The following is a 12,808-nucleotide window of genomic DNA, read 5'->3' on the forward strand; positions in this document are numbered from 1 at the left end:
AAAGTACGAAGCTTCCAGGATCGTTTTTCTTTTCAGGGATTTGGCTTTGCAGGATAGAACTACATTCATGGGTTATCATCATAACGCCTTCTTCAAGAGTTAAAGAATTTGTTAGAATACCCTTCATGTATTTTCTTAAAGCAGGAATCATAGCACAAACTTCTACGAAAGGTAATCTCACATTTAATTGATCGATTAGCTCTTTCAGCTTAGCTTTTTCTTTCTCTTTCTTAGGGGCTCTTAAGGCTCTAGGATATGGAGGTTTAGGTTTATAGACACGAGTTGGTGGAGGTGGAATCAGGTCTTCTCCTAGGATTTCCCGGGATGAATCTTCTCTTACTTTTTCTCCATCCTTCTCTCCTACCACTTCTTTTTCAACATCTTCATTCGTGATTCTTTCTTTTTCTTTCTCCTTTTCCTTACCCTTTTTCTCGTCTTCGGGATCTTTAGGAAATTCAGGCTTTTTGTAAGCTAATCCACTCCTAAGTGTGATAGCTTTCACATGATCGGAGGGATCTGCTTCACTTGAGTTTTCGAAAGAATTTTCACTTAGCTCCTCTTCAGAATTTTCTAAGTTTTTAGAATTAGTTTTGACCATTATGCTAAGAAGGGTGGAAAATTTTTCATCGAAATCCTTTTGCATCATTTTTAGTTCAGATCTAAGATTACTAATCTCTTTAGACCTAGATTTTTCAAGCTCTAGAATCTTTTTGTTTAGGTTTTCAGCTTCAGAAGAGGGAAAACTAGGATATGAAACAGGATTAGATTGAATACCCAAGATTGGTTCGGAAGGTGATTTCTAGGCAAGCTCGGAAGACAGTTTCCCGCGGTCAGAAGGCTCGCGACCACGGTGAAATATGTCTTGGCCGCGGTCAGCAGCATCACGACCGCGGTGAAAGCTTGGTTTGCCGCGGTCCGGATGAATGGACCCGCGGTGATCAGAAACAAATGGAAAATCTTGAATTTGATAGACTTCTGCAGTGTTAACCATCCCTTGACCATAAGAATCCATTGGGTTGTCCCAGCCATCAAAGTTACGCGTATTGTGTACCCTATTTGGCTGTTGCAATCCAAGATGACTCATTATGTGACGAAGACACTTAACTTCCGAAATTTCTTCTTTCTTCTCAGGAAGTGCAGAATTACCAAAGGTTACTTGATTTCGGATGCTGTTTCCTAAATTCTACAGATCTAGTTGTGAAATCTCCATTACTTGCTATGTCGAAAGAGTGTCGTAACTCTGGAGTTATACCGCGATAGAAGATACCCAGCAGGTATTCCTCGGCATATCCATGGTGTGGACAATCTCTTTGGTATTCCCTTAATCTTTCCCAAGTATCTAAAAGATCTTCATCTTCTTTTTGTTTATAAGTTCTTATCTTCTTTCTTAAGAGATTTGAACGATTTCTAGTATAAAAACGATTTAGGAAAGCAGTTCTACACGCTGCCCATGCTTTTAGTGAAGCAGGCGGTAAAGATTTTAGCCATTTGCTGGCATTGTCTTTCAAAGAGAATGTGAAAAGACTACATTTGTGGTAATCCCCATTTGCTGTAATGGTTGCACATAATTCTTCGAACGTCTCGATATGATCTATCGGGTTTTCGAATGAATAACCAGAGAATTGATTTTGTTGAACTAAATGGATATGGGGTACCTTAATTTCGGTTTTGCCATCCTCTGGTAAGGTTGGTTGAATAGCTCTTCGATCTCCCATTAATTTTTTGAGTGAATCGAAACTTCCAATCAGTTCATCATCATCTTCACGTTTTGTCGATCCGATTAGCTCATTGTCATCATAGATCGGTTCATCGTCAGTCAGGTCATCATCGCTAGGATCACCATCCACACGATTTGGTGGATCACCAAGAGTCCCGGGAACATGTTCCCGGTCTCTCATCGCAGAGAAACCTGAAAAATTCAAAAGAAAAAGTAAAAATAAACAAGTGTTCTAATGGATTTAAGCTGGGATTCGCAACAAAACAAATCAAAGTCCCCGGCAACGGCGCCAAAAACTTGATGCGAGCAAAAGCGGGGTTGGTTGTTTTCATTTTACTAAGCTTCAGGTTTTAAATTTATAACCCCTAAATGTCTGCAAGTGCACAGATGTTCGCTGTAGTACTTAGGGTATCGATCCACAAAGACTTAGTTGTTTCAGTACGAATTCACTGCAACGCTTAAATCAGATTAGAACTAAAAGGGTTTTGGTTTTGGTTTTGAGTTTTTGGTTGTCACAAAATCTAAACTAGAAAGCTAAGCAAGTAAAAGCAAATAAAAACGAAAGCAACTAAAGCAAATAAAAAACGATTAACTAAGGCGAATGGAAACAAGTAAATAGCGATTGAAAATGAAAGCAAATAAAAGCAAGTAAAATCGATTAAACAAAAGCGAATGTAAGCAAGTAATAAGCGAATGAAAAGCAGAATGGAAATCTAGATTGTAAGCAATGAAAGACAAACGTTGGGGCTCAAGGGGTTTTCGCAGGGATTCATGTACTAAGCTAAGTCGATTTTAAACAACTGATAAAGGTAATCAACTACGTATGCTCTAGAACAGAAGATGCTGGAGGTTGAAGTTGGGACAGAAGATGTATTATTTTCCTCTCAAAACCCGGAGGTGCATCTGAGCGACCAACTCCCGCGGTCAGAGGAGCCGCGACCGCGGGAAACAGGGCTTTGGCCGCGGTTGAAACGCTCGGGCCCGCGGCCCCGGATGTAAATTGCTCATAGTCCGTCTCTTCCTTCTTGTACTTGATACGAACCTCTCCAGCTTCTTTATTGGGTAGACTAGCATCATATGAACTCATACCAGGGCATTGTTGTGCATCTTCATCAGGATCTTTGGGAGATTTCTTAGAAAATCTCTCAATTTGCTCAATGTTAGGCATCTGCTCCATTCTTGCATCAATCTCCCGTGCTTTGAGCTCGAGTTTGTTCAGCCTGTGCTCGATCTCTTGCAACTCTTCGTCTGTCTTCTCTCATTGTCTTGTCTGCTCTGTTGCGACTTGGTGGATCATCCCAGCTAGTGTTTGTGAGTCCTTGTGGGTTTGTTCTTCCAAAACTCGAACATGATTGGCCATATCATAGAATTTTTTGTTGAAATCTTCAGAGATTGAATCAATTTTCTTGAGCAGGGAGTTTTCGGTAAGAATCTGCTGATCAAGGAACTGGTTTATCATTCCATCAAGGCGTCCCAAACGTCTGCTGATCCTCAAGTTGTCCTTTTGCTGTCTAGGGTTCTGCAGTGGAGGATTGTAGGCGTGTGGCTCAAAGTAGGTTGGAGGAGGGAATAAGGATCTTCCCGGCGTCCAACAGTCTCTCTGCGCCGGTGGTAAGGGTGGTTTGGCTGGCTGTATCGATCCATGTAGCTAAGATTTCTGGCTTGGTGTTCTTCTCTGCGTCTGGTGGCTTGAGGAGTGTTATAGAAACCTTCCTCATAGTGTATATTTCGATTTATAGGATCCATATCTTATGAAATGGAAACAAAATAACCAAAAAATGGAAATATGCAGAAAAAGGGGTTCTAGAGTCGATTTACCAACCTTTCTTGGGGTTTTGCAGAAAAGAAAACGCGTGCCTTCCCCGGCAACGGTGCCAAAAACTTGATTGCGTGTCGTGTTGAGGGTGTCAAGTTTTACCCTAAATGAAATCAATAGCCGCAAGTTCACAGCTGATCGATTGGAGTACTTAGGGATCGAATCCACAGGGAAGGAGGATCTTTTCCTGCAAAAGCCTTTGAAAGAAATATAAAGTAAGGAAGTCTAGAACCAAACGGTTTTGTGGGGGTTTTGGTGGTGTGTTTAAAATGTAAAAACGAAATCTAAAAAGAAACTACGGAAATTAAATGGCCTAATAACCAAACTTAACGAAATGAATAAAAATGAGAAAAACGGATATTCTAATTTCTTAAATGAAAATATACTAAAAAGGAATGAAAATATTGAACTAAAACTTGAAATAAAAATGGTGTGAATCTATAAGAAAGAAGGCGTTGGGGTTCAGGGAAGTTTTCTCAGGGGTACGAACGATTCAAAACATTGCTAGAGAGTAAAATTGATAAGATCTTAGCTTAAACTTTTCGAACTAGAGTCACGGACGTATGAATACGCCACTGTCGTGATCATAGATAACTATCTCTCTCAACCCTGACCAGTAGGTTTCCACTCTGGCCCTGGAAGAGAAGAGATGCATTATGTTTAAGACTCGTCTGCATTCACAAATCTCCCATAGGTAGGTTTCCACTCCTATGTTTGTTTTGCTCTCCCAAACTAGATCTGATACCGGATGAACACTTTCGTGTCACCAAGCATCTGGATCAGATTGTAGTTCATGACGCTACTCTCATGCAGTAAAAACGAATTCTGAAGAAAACGTTCTAAGATTCGGCTCAAAAGCTCATGGAATCCTCATCGAACATATAAATCTCCATCGAAAATTCCTTAATCCCAACAATAAAACTACTCAGACATAATGAACGAAATCAAAAACATAGTATTAATAAGTACAATAGAAACCGAAATTGAAAAAGAAAGAACAAGGGTTCAAGAGACAAATCTCTCTCTCCCTAAAACCTAAAACTTAAAAAGTATTCTAAAACAATAAGAAAGATAGCATATCCCGAAATAGGGTTCCTAAGACATGTATTTATAGTGCTCAAGACATCTCTGGACGTCACTTAGGGTTTCTCCAAATGAGAAAATCATTGTGGGCTTCAGAAATGGGCCTTCGGGCTCGGAGTTGGCTTGCCGCGGTCGGGATAGCTGTGACCGCGGGAAATGGATGGCTGGCCGCGGTCACGGTGCTTCTGACCGTGGGAAATACTCTGTTGGCCGCGGGTGGAAACGCTTGCCGACTGGTTTACGGGACATCTTTCTCTTCGCGTATCTTTTGATTGAACCGTTGGATTGCCAAGCTGTAAAGTGTTATGGAAAGCTGATACTTCCATCTTTAAGATCTCCAAATCTGAGCTGATCATACGGTGAGAAGGCCTTCAATCAGGGGTGAACTTCTGACGGTTTGACTCTGAGCTGAAATCTGGTTTTCTATCCATTTTGTTAAGCTTTTCCCTAAGTTACCTGAAAAGAGTCTTGGAACTACAAATACTAGAAAAACGTAATAAAAGTACTTAAAAGCAATTAGAAACATAGAAAAAATATTTCAAAATGGTCCATAAAAGTGGTCAAAAGACGGTGTTATCAACTCCCCCAGACTTAAACCTTTGTTTGTCTTCTAACAAACCAAAAGCATAAACTGGTTAAGTGAAAACAAAAATAGGGAATGGACAAATCTCATAGACATGAACTCCTAAACTAGGACCAAAGATAGTGCATCAATCCACAACCTAGTATAGAAAATTCTCACCAATGCACAAGAGATACTAGTCCACTTTTTCCATCATGCAAAACTTAAACAATTTAAATCTTGATTCCAGTCAACTAGCTCTTTACATTCATTAAGTTCAATAGTGAGTTCTCATTAAAGACATCATCCAGGGTAGACGGCATTTGGCATTAAGGGCTATTTAAGTGGTGGAGTTAAAGTGTTTAGGGTTACCTGAAGATCTGGAGGATGCAAGATAATATGCAAAACCGCAAGAGAGATAAGGATCTGTTGATGACCACAGTTTTCAGTCACTTCTTCTTGCCCAATGTTGTTGCATAATCCTTCCTCCTTTGTTGTAGAGAGCTATTCCCCCAGACATAGATTCTTTCTGGGAATCAGAAAACAATCTTCAAAACTCCATAAAATCGAACTCCAGTTGCCTTAGGAATTAAAATTCGAATCTCTAGACTCTCTAAGGCTTTTATTTTCTTTATTTTCTTATTTTCGGATTTTTTTTTTTTGGTTTTTTTGGAAAGGAATTGCCTTTTAAAGAGAGAGAGACTAGAGGACGAGATTGTACCAAAATTTGAGATTTTTCTAAGGCAAACTGAGCTTCCTCTTGTGTTGAATCCTTCTGGGAACTCCTCCGGCAAATCGCAGGTCTCTGTCCTTGGTGACTGAAAACTGCGTTGTTCCTCTTTCTCTCCAACGTTTTTGCACTTATCTGCATATAAGACAATAGAAAACAAGAGTGCATGTGGTTTGAAAGAGGACTAGTTAAGGTGGGGAACTAGCTAAAGATGAACTAGCCATTCAGGATCAACAGAGAGTGGTAAAAGGATAAAGCAGTCCTGAATGTATGATTCGTTTCCCTGGTCTGATGCTTCAATGAGATAAGTCCAAATTAAGTCCAAATAAAACAGAGCTAGTGTATCCCTTCATCTAAATCGAAATCATTCAAATTCCTCTTGGGTACTTCGTTTCAAATGTGCTTAGCTACCGCCTAGTCTAGTCTTAAATCATGAATGAGCATGTCACTAGGAACAGACTAAAAGCACAAAGTCAACTATCATTGATTCATGTTCACCATTCCCTTTTTAAAACGTATTTTGTTTTGAAAACCGATTTTGAAAAACTTTAAGGAAAATGCAAAAAGTGTAGATAATGCAAGACTCATGAAAGAAAAGTGATTAGAAAGGGATGAAATCCTCCCCCAAGACTTAAATCACACTGTCCTCAGTGTGAAACAAGTCGATATTGGATGAGAAAAATGAATAGATAATCGAATTGGTAAGGATAAAGAGAACTTACCTGGATCCGGGATGCTGGTGGAGATGAACCGGATTCATCCGAAGAGGTTTGGGAAGGTGATTAGGAGGTGATGAAGGTGGTGGAGAGTGATGAATGAGGTGGAGTGGTGATTGGTGAGGTGAAATGAGGTGAAGTGGGTGGTTTGGGGTCGGGTTTGATCTCAACGACCAATTGCCGCGGTCAGGAGTCACACGACCGCGGCAAACAAGTGCTTGGCCGCGGTCAGAATCACGCGACCGCGGTCGATGAGGCGTTTCCCGTGATCAGAACGTCTGCGACCGCGGGGGCTTATTTCGCGGCCTCTTCCTACTTGTCCTTGGTTCCTGCTGCGCCGAGCAGTCAGTTACCATCCTTCTTTTTGGTTTTTTCTGGTTTTTTGATTTTTTTTGGCTTTTTGTTTTATAAGAAACACCTGAAACTAAGAAAAAGAAAAAGATCAAAAGAAAAAGAAAGAAAAATTTTAAAGAAAACAATACCTAAATGGGTTGCCTCCCATTAAGCGCTTTTGTTTTAAGTCGTTTAGCTCGACTTTTGGTGTTGGACGTTGCCTAGTCTGATGAAAAAGACCTTGTCCTAAGACAAGTCTTTTTCGACATCTCCTTGCTTTGCCTAGCAGGTTCTTCGTCACTCCAAAGTTCTTCTTCAAACTCTTCTGTTTCAGAACGTTTTCTTGCTTTGCTGTTGTATGGGACAGCTTCTGTGAAGACATCTTTGTCGATATTAGCAAATGAAATCCTACGGTTTGGCCAGTCAATTATAGCTCCGGAAGTTGCTAGAAAAGACCATCCGAGAATCACTGGATATGTTGCATCTCTCGTCTCGACAATGTAGAAGTCAACATGCATTATGCAATCTCCTATTCTCAAAGGAATTTCATGAGCTATTCCTTGAGGTGTTGCATTTGAATCACCAGCTAGGCTAATCTTTGCTCTAGTCCTGCGCAGGTGTTTAATACCAAGTCTCAAAGCACTTGCCTTGGACATCATGTTAAGACAAGCTCCAGAATCACATAGCATGTTTTTAAACATTTTTCCTCTAATAGAACAAGAGATAAGAAACTGACCTGTAGTCTTGACCTTATGGAGAATTCGAACTTGCCTTTCTCTGTAGGTGTTGGCTGGTGTCTCAAACGCAGAATAGGATTCACAAAAGAAATCTGCAGCATCATATTCAATGATTGAATCGATGTATGGCATCTTTATCTCACTGCATGTCTGTTCTTCTTGGATTGAAGAGTCAGCTGAATCTTGAACACATTCCTTTGCCATCAGACAAGGTAATGATTCCTGCCAATTTGTTTCTTCATCTGAAACTTGGTTTTCTTCTTCCTGAGTTGCTTTTTTAGGTGCTGGAGGTTGAAGTTGGGACAGAAGATGTATTATTTTCCTCTCAAAACCCAGAGGTGCATCTAAGCGACCAACTCCCGCGGTCAGAGGAGCCGCGACCGCGGGAAACAGGGCTTTGGTCGCGGTTGGAACGCTCGGGCCTGCGGCCCCGAATGTAAATTGCTCATAGTCCGTCTTTTCCTTCTTGTACTTGATACGAACCTCTCCAGCTTCTTTATTGGGTAGACTAGCATCATATGAACTCATACCAGGGCGTTGTTGTGCATCTTCATCAGGATCTTTGGGAGATTTCTTAGAAAATCTCTCAATTTGCTCAAAGTTTGGCATCTGCTCCATTCTTGCATCAATCTCCCGTGCTTTGAGCTTGAGTTTGTTCAGCCTGTGCTCGATCTCTTGCAACTCTTCGTATGTCTTCTCTCATTGTCTTGTCTGCTCTGTTGCGACTTGGTGGATCATCCCAGCTAGTGTTTGTGAGTCCTTGTGGGTTTGTTCTTCCAAAACTCGAACATGATTGGCCATATCATCGAATTTTTTGTTGAACTCTTCAGAGATTGAATCAATTTTCTTGAGCAGGGTGTTTTCGGTAAGAATCTGCTGATCAAGGAACTGGTTTATCATTCCATCGAGGCGTCCCAAACGTCTGCTGATCCTCAAGTTGTCCTTTTGCTGTCTAGGGTTCTGCAGTGGAGGATTGTAGGCATGTGGCTTGAAGTAGGTTAGAGGAGGGCCATAAGGATCTTCCCGGCGTCCAACAGTCTCTCTGCGTCGGTGGTAAGGGTGGTTTGGCTGGCTGTATCGATCCATGTAGCTAAGATTTCGGGCTTGGTGTTCTTCTCTGCGTCTGGTGGCTTGAGGAGTGTTATAGAAACCTTCATCATAGTGTATATTTCGATTTATAGGATCCATATCTTATGAAATGGAAACAAAATAACTGAAAAATGGAAATATGCAGAAAAGGGGTTCTAGAGTCAATTTACCAACCTTTCTTGGGGTTTTGCGGAAAAGAAAATGCGTGCCTTCCCCGGCAACGGTGCCAAAAACTTGATTGCGTGTCGTGTTGAGGGTGTCAAGTTTTACCCTAAATGAAATCAATAGCCGCAAGTACACAGCTGATCGATTGTAGTACTTAGGGATCGAATCCACAGGGAAGGAGGATCTTTTCCTGCAAAAGCCTTTGAAAGAAATATAAAGTAAGGAAGTCTAGAACCAAATGGTTTTGTGGGGGTTTTGGTGGTGTGTTTAAAATGTAAAAATGAAATCTAAAAAGAAACTACGGAAATTAAATGGCCTAATAACTAAACTTAACGAAATGAATAAAAATGAGAAAAACGGATATTCTAATTGCTTAAATGAAAATGTACTAAAAAGGAATGAAAATATTGAACTAAATCTTGAAATAAAAACGGTGTGAATCTATAGGAAAGAAGACGTTGGGGTTCAGGGAGGTTTTCTCAGGGGTACGAACGATTCAAAACATTGCTAGAGAGTAAAATTGATAAGATCTTAGCTTAAACTTTTCAAACTGGAGTCACGGAAGTATGAATACGCCACTGTCGTGATCATAGACAACTATCTCTCTCAACCCTGACCAGTAGGTTTCCACTCTAGCCCTGGAAGAGAAGAGATGCATTATGTTTAAGACTCGTCTGCATTCACAAAACCCTAAACCCTAAAACTTAAAAAGTATTCTAAAACAATAAGAAAGATCGCATATCCCGAAATAGGGTTCCTAAGACATGTATTTATAGTGCTCAAGACATCTCTGGACGTCACTTAGGGTTTCTCCAAATGAGGGAATCATTCTGGGCTTCAGAAATGGGCCTTCGGGCTCGGAGTTGGCTTGCCGCGATCGGGATGGCTGTGACCGCGGGAAATGGATGGCTGGCCGCAGTCACGGTGCTTTTGACCGCGGGAAATACTCTGTTGGCCGCAGGTGGAAACGCTTGCCGGCTGATTTACGGGACATCTTGCTCTTCGCGTATCTTTTGATTGAACCCTTGGATTGCCAAGCTGTAAAGTGTGCTGGAAATCTGATACTTCCATCTTTAAGATCTCCATATTTGAGCTGGATCAGACAGTGAGAAGGCCTTCAATCAGGGGTGAACTTCTGACGGTTTGACTCTGAGCTGAAATCTGGTTTTCTATCCATTTTGTTAAGCTTTTCCCTAAGTTACCTAAAAAGAGTCTTGGAACTACAAATACTAGAAAAACGTAATAAAAGTACTTAAAAGCAATTAAAAACATAGAAAAATATTTTAAAATGGTCCATAAAAGTGGTCAAAATACGGTGTTATCAGGTAGCTAGGAATGGTGTCCCGAAAATGAATAGCCTCTCCTTGTCTTTATCCATCTCGAGGACTTGGAAATCTGCTGGAACAATCTTATCTCCCACTAGAACTTGTATATCATGAATCGCCCCTTCAGTATCTTTTTGAGAGGAATCTCTAAAAATAACCTTGACTGTCGATGTCCTTAAGGTTTTTATGCCCAATTTTTCGGCAAACATTTTTGACATGATGTTGACATTGGCTCCGGAATCGCACAGGCAGTCTGTGAACTTGATTACTGAAATGAAACATTGGAAAACAAAACGTCCCGGAGCGTTGGCTTTTGTAAGCCTTTGAAACGGTGATCGTTGAGGTACCTTAAATGGTGGCTGCTTGGCATCGACATCCTTGTAAAGTGGTACAAAGATTGGGGTTTCTTCTTTCTTTCCATTGGTTTTGGTCTCTTCTTCGGGCAATGTGGTTATGGCGTTGCAAAACCTCTTAGGGTTATCTTCAACTCTTCTTGGAAGAACTCCACTTTACCTCTTCATAGAGTCGGCTGTTTGGGCAACTTGCACGTCTAGCTTTTTGACGTGCGAAGATAAAGCTTCAAACTTCCCGTTCAGATCATTGTACATGCAGTCAACTTTCACGTTCACGTGTTTAGATGCTTTTTCGTTCGTCATAACGAGCTGTTGGATAGACTGTTCAAGTCTACCGATTTGTGAAGCTAGCTGGTTCGTCGTGACTCCCTACTGTTGTACAAATTGATTGTTAAAACCCGTACCTTGGTAGTTATATGGCTGTCGCGGTTGATATGCTCCTATTCCTCCGAAGTTTCCACTTTGGAACTTGTTATGGAAGGATTTCTGCTGAGGTGGGTAGTACTGATTTTGAGGATTCTCCACATTCGGATTGCGGTAAGAGAGATTGTTGTAGTTTGCATTCCGGAAGTTGTTGTTGAAACCATTGTTGAAGCGATTTTGATATAGTGCTCCTACATAGTTCACCTCTTCTTCTTGAAAGGCTTGATTAATGTGATCGATATCACTAGGTCCTTCATCTTCTGCTCCATTGTTGGTCTCACAAGCATGGATTGGGCGATTGTTGCTCTTTAGAAGCTGGCTCATCATGTTCTTCAACTCGGTTATCTCCTTGTTGTCTGTTCCGGTTTGCTTCGTCGATCGATCGTATTTATGGCAATCATGGCTATTGGTTTGAGCTAAATTTTCGATGAGGGCTCTTCCTTGGGCTATTGTCTTTTGTCCAAAATCTCCATTGTAAGCTGTATCAAGTGAAAGTTAGTATTTTGGTTGCAAACCTCGGTAAAATGTGCCCAGTAAGCTTGATCCAGGCATGGTGAGGGCAATCACGTTCATACTCCTTAAAACGTTCCCAGGCTTCATAGAAAGATTCAGTCGGTCTTTGTTGAAAGCTTGAGATCTTTGTTCTCAACAAATTTGACCTTGAATTAGTATAGAAGTGATTCAGGAAAGCAGTTTTACACTCTTCCCAATTAGTAATTGATCCTGCAGGCAAAGATTTCAACCAACGGTGAGCTTTGTCTGCTAATGAAAAAGGGAAAACTTACACTTTAAATAGTCTGCTGGAACTTGGTTTTTCTCATCATGCTGCAGATTTCTTCAAAGAGCTCGATATGGTCCATTGGGTGTTCAGAAGGAACTCCATGAATTGGTTTTGTTTCACCAATGAGATGATTTGAGGATTGACTTCAAACTCATTCTGGTTCGGAAGTGAAAGTTGTGGGTGGGGTGATTCTTGTAGTAGGCAAAGCCTTTTTGGTAACCTTGTTGTCCACCTACAAAGTTTACCTCTGCTGTGATGTTTTCCCCTTGAAATGTGTCTTGAAACACATGATTCACATCTCTAATCAAGTTGACTGACTTATGAGAAGCTAAGAGAAGTTTATCTAGCTTCTCATTGAGAGACCAGATGTCTTTCCTTGTTCTTTCCTCTTCAGCACACACAGCACCTCTTGAATTCCTGTCAAACTCTGCTCCATAAAGCTCATCACTCTGAGCTACATTCTCCACAAGGGTCATGGCATCATTAACTTCCTTGGTCATGAAATTACCATTTGAAGCAGTGTCCAAGAGTAGTCTGACCTTTGGTAAAGCACCTCTGTAGAAGGTACTTAGCAGATGAGCATCTGAGAATCCATGGTGAGGGCATTGCATGGTATACCCTCTAAATATTTCCCAAGCCACACAAAAGGATTCATGGTTCTTCTGAATAAAACTTGAGATTTCATTTCTTAACCTTGCTGTTCTTGATGAAGAGAAGAACTTGGTTAGAAATGCTCTTTTGCATTGCTCCCATGTTGTGACTGATCCTTGAGGTAGAGATTTTTCCCACTGATGAGCTTTGTCTCCTAGAGAAAAAGGGAACAGCCTCAACTTGAAACTGTCCTCACTCACTCCATTCATCTTAGTTAGATCACAAACTCTATCAAAGTTTTCAATGTGATCTAGTGGATTTTCTACTGCCAAGCCATGGAACCTGTTTGATTGCACCATGTTGATCAAGCCAGATTTGATCTCAAAA

The 12,808-nt window shown here is 40.9% G+C and overlaps 3 non-coding genes across 3 annotated transcripts; all 3 read left to right on the plus strand.

The window, feature by feature from the left end:
• Positions 1–1,287: 1,287 nt before the first annotated feature.
• Positions 1,288–1,395, plus strand: LOC112084966. Its single transcript, XR_002898612.1, has one exon. It is a non-coding gene; the product is annotated as a small nucleolar RNA R71 (small nucleolar RNA).
• A 10,199-nt stretch (positions 1,396–11,594) lies between these two features.
• Positions 11,595–11,701, plus strand: LOC112084848. The gene has a single exon (XR_002898507.1). It is a non-coding gene; the product is annotated as a small nucleolar RNA R71 (small nucleolar RNA).
• A 717-nt stretch (positions 11,702–12,418) lies between these two features.
• LOC112084757 lies at positions 12,419–12,525 on the plus strand. The gene has a single exon (XR_002898418.1). It is a non-coding gene; the product is annotated as a small nucleolar RNA R71 (small nucleolar RNA).
• Positions 12,526–12,808: the final 283 nt, after the last annotated feature.

The sequence above is a fragment of the Eutrema salsugineum genome, unplaced genomic scaffold (genome assembly GCF_000478725.1).
Source record: "Eutrema salsugineum unplaced genomic scaffold, Eutsalg1_0 scaffold_4, whole genome shotgun sequence".
Classification (NCBI taxonomy): domain Eukaryota; kingdom Viridiplantae; phylum Streptophyta; class Magnoliopsida; order Brassicales; family Brassicaceae; genus Eutrema; species Eutrema salsugineum.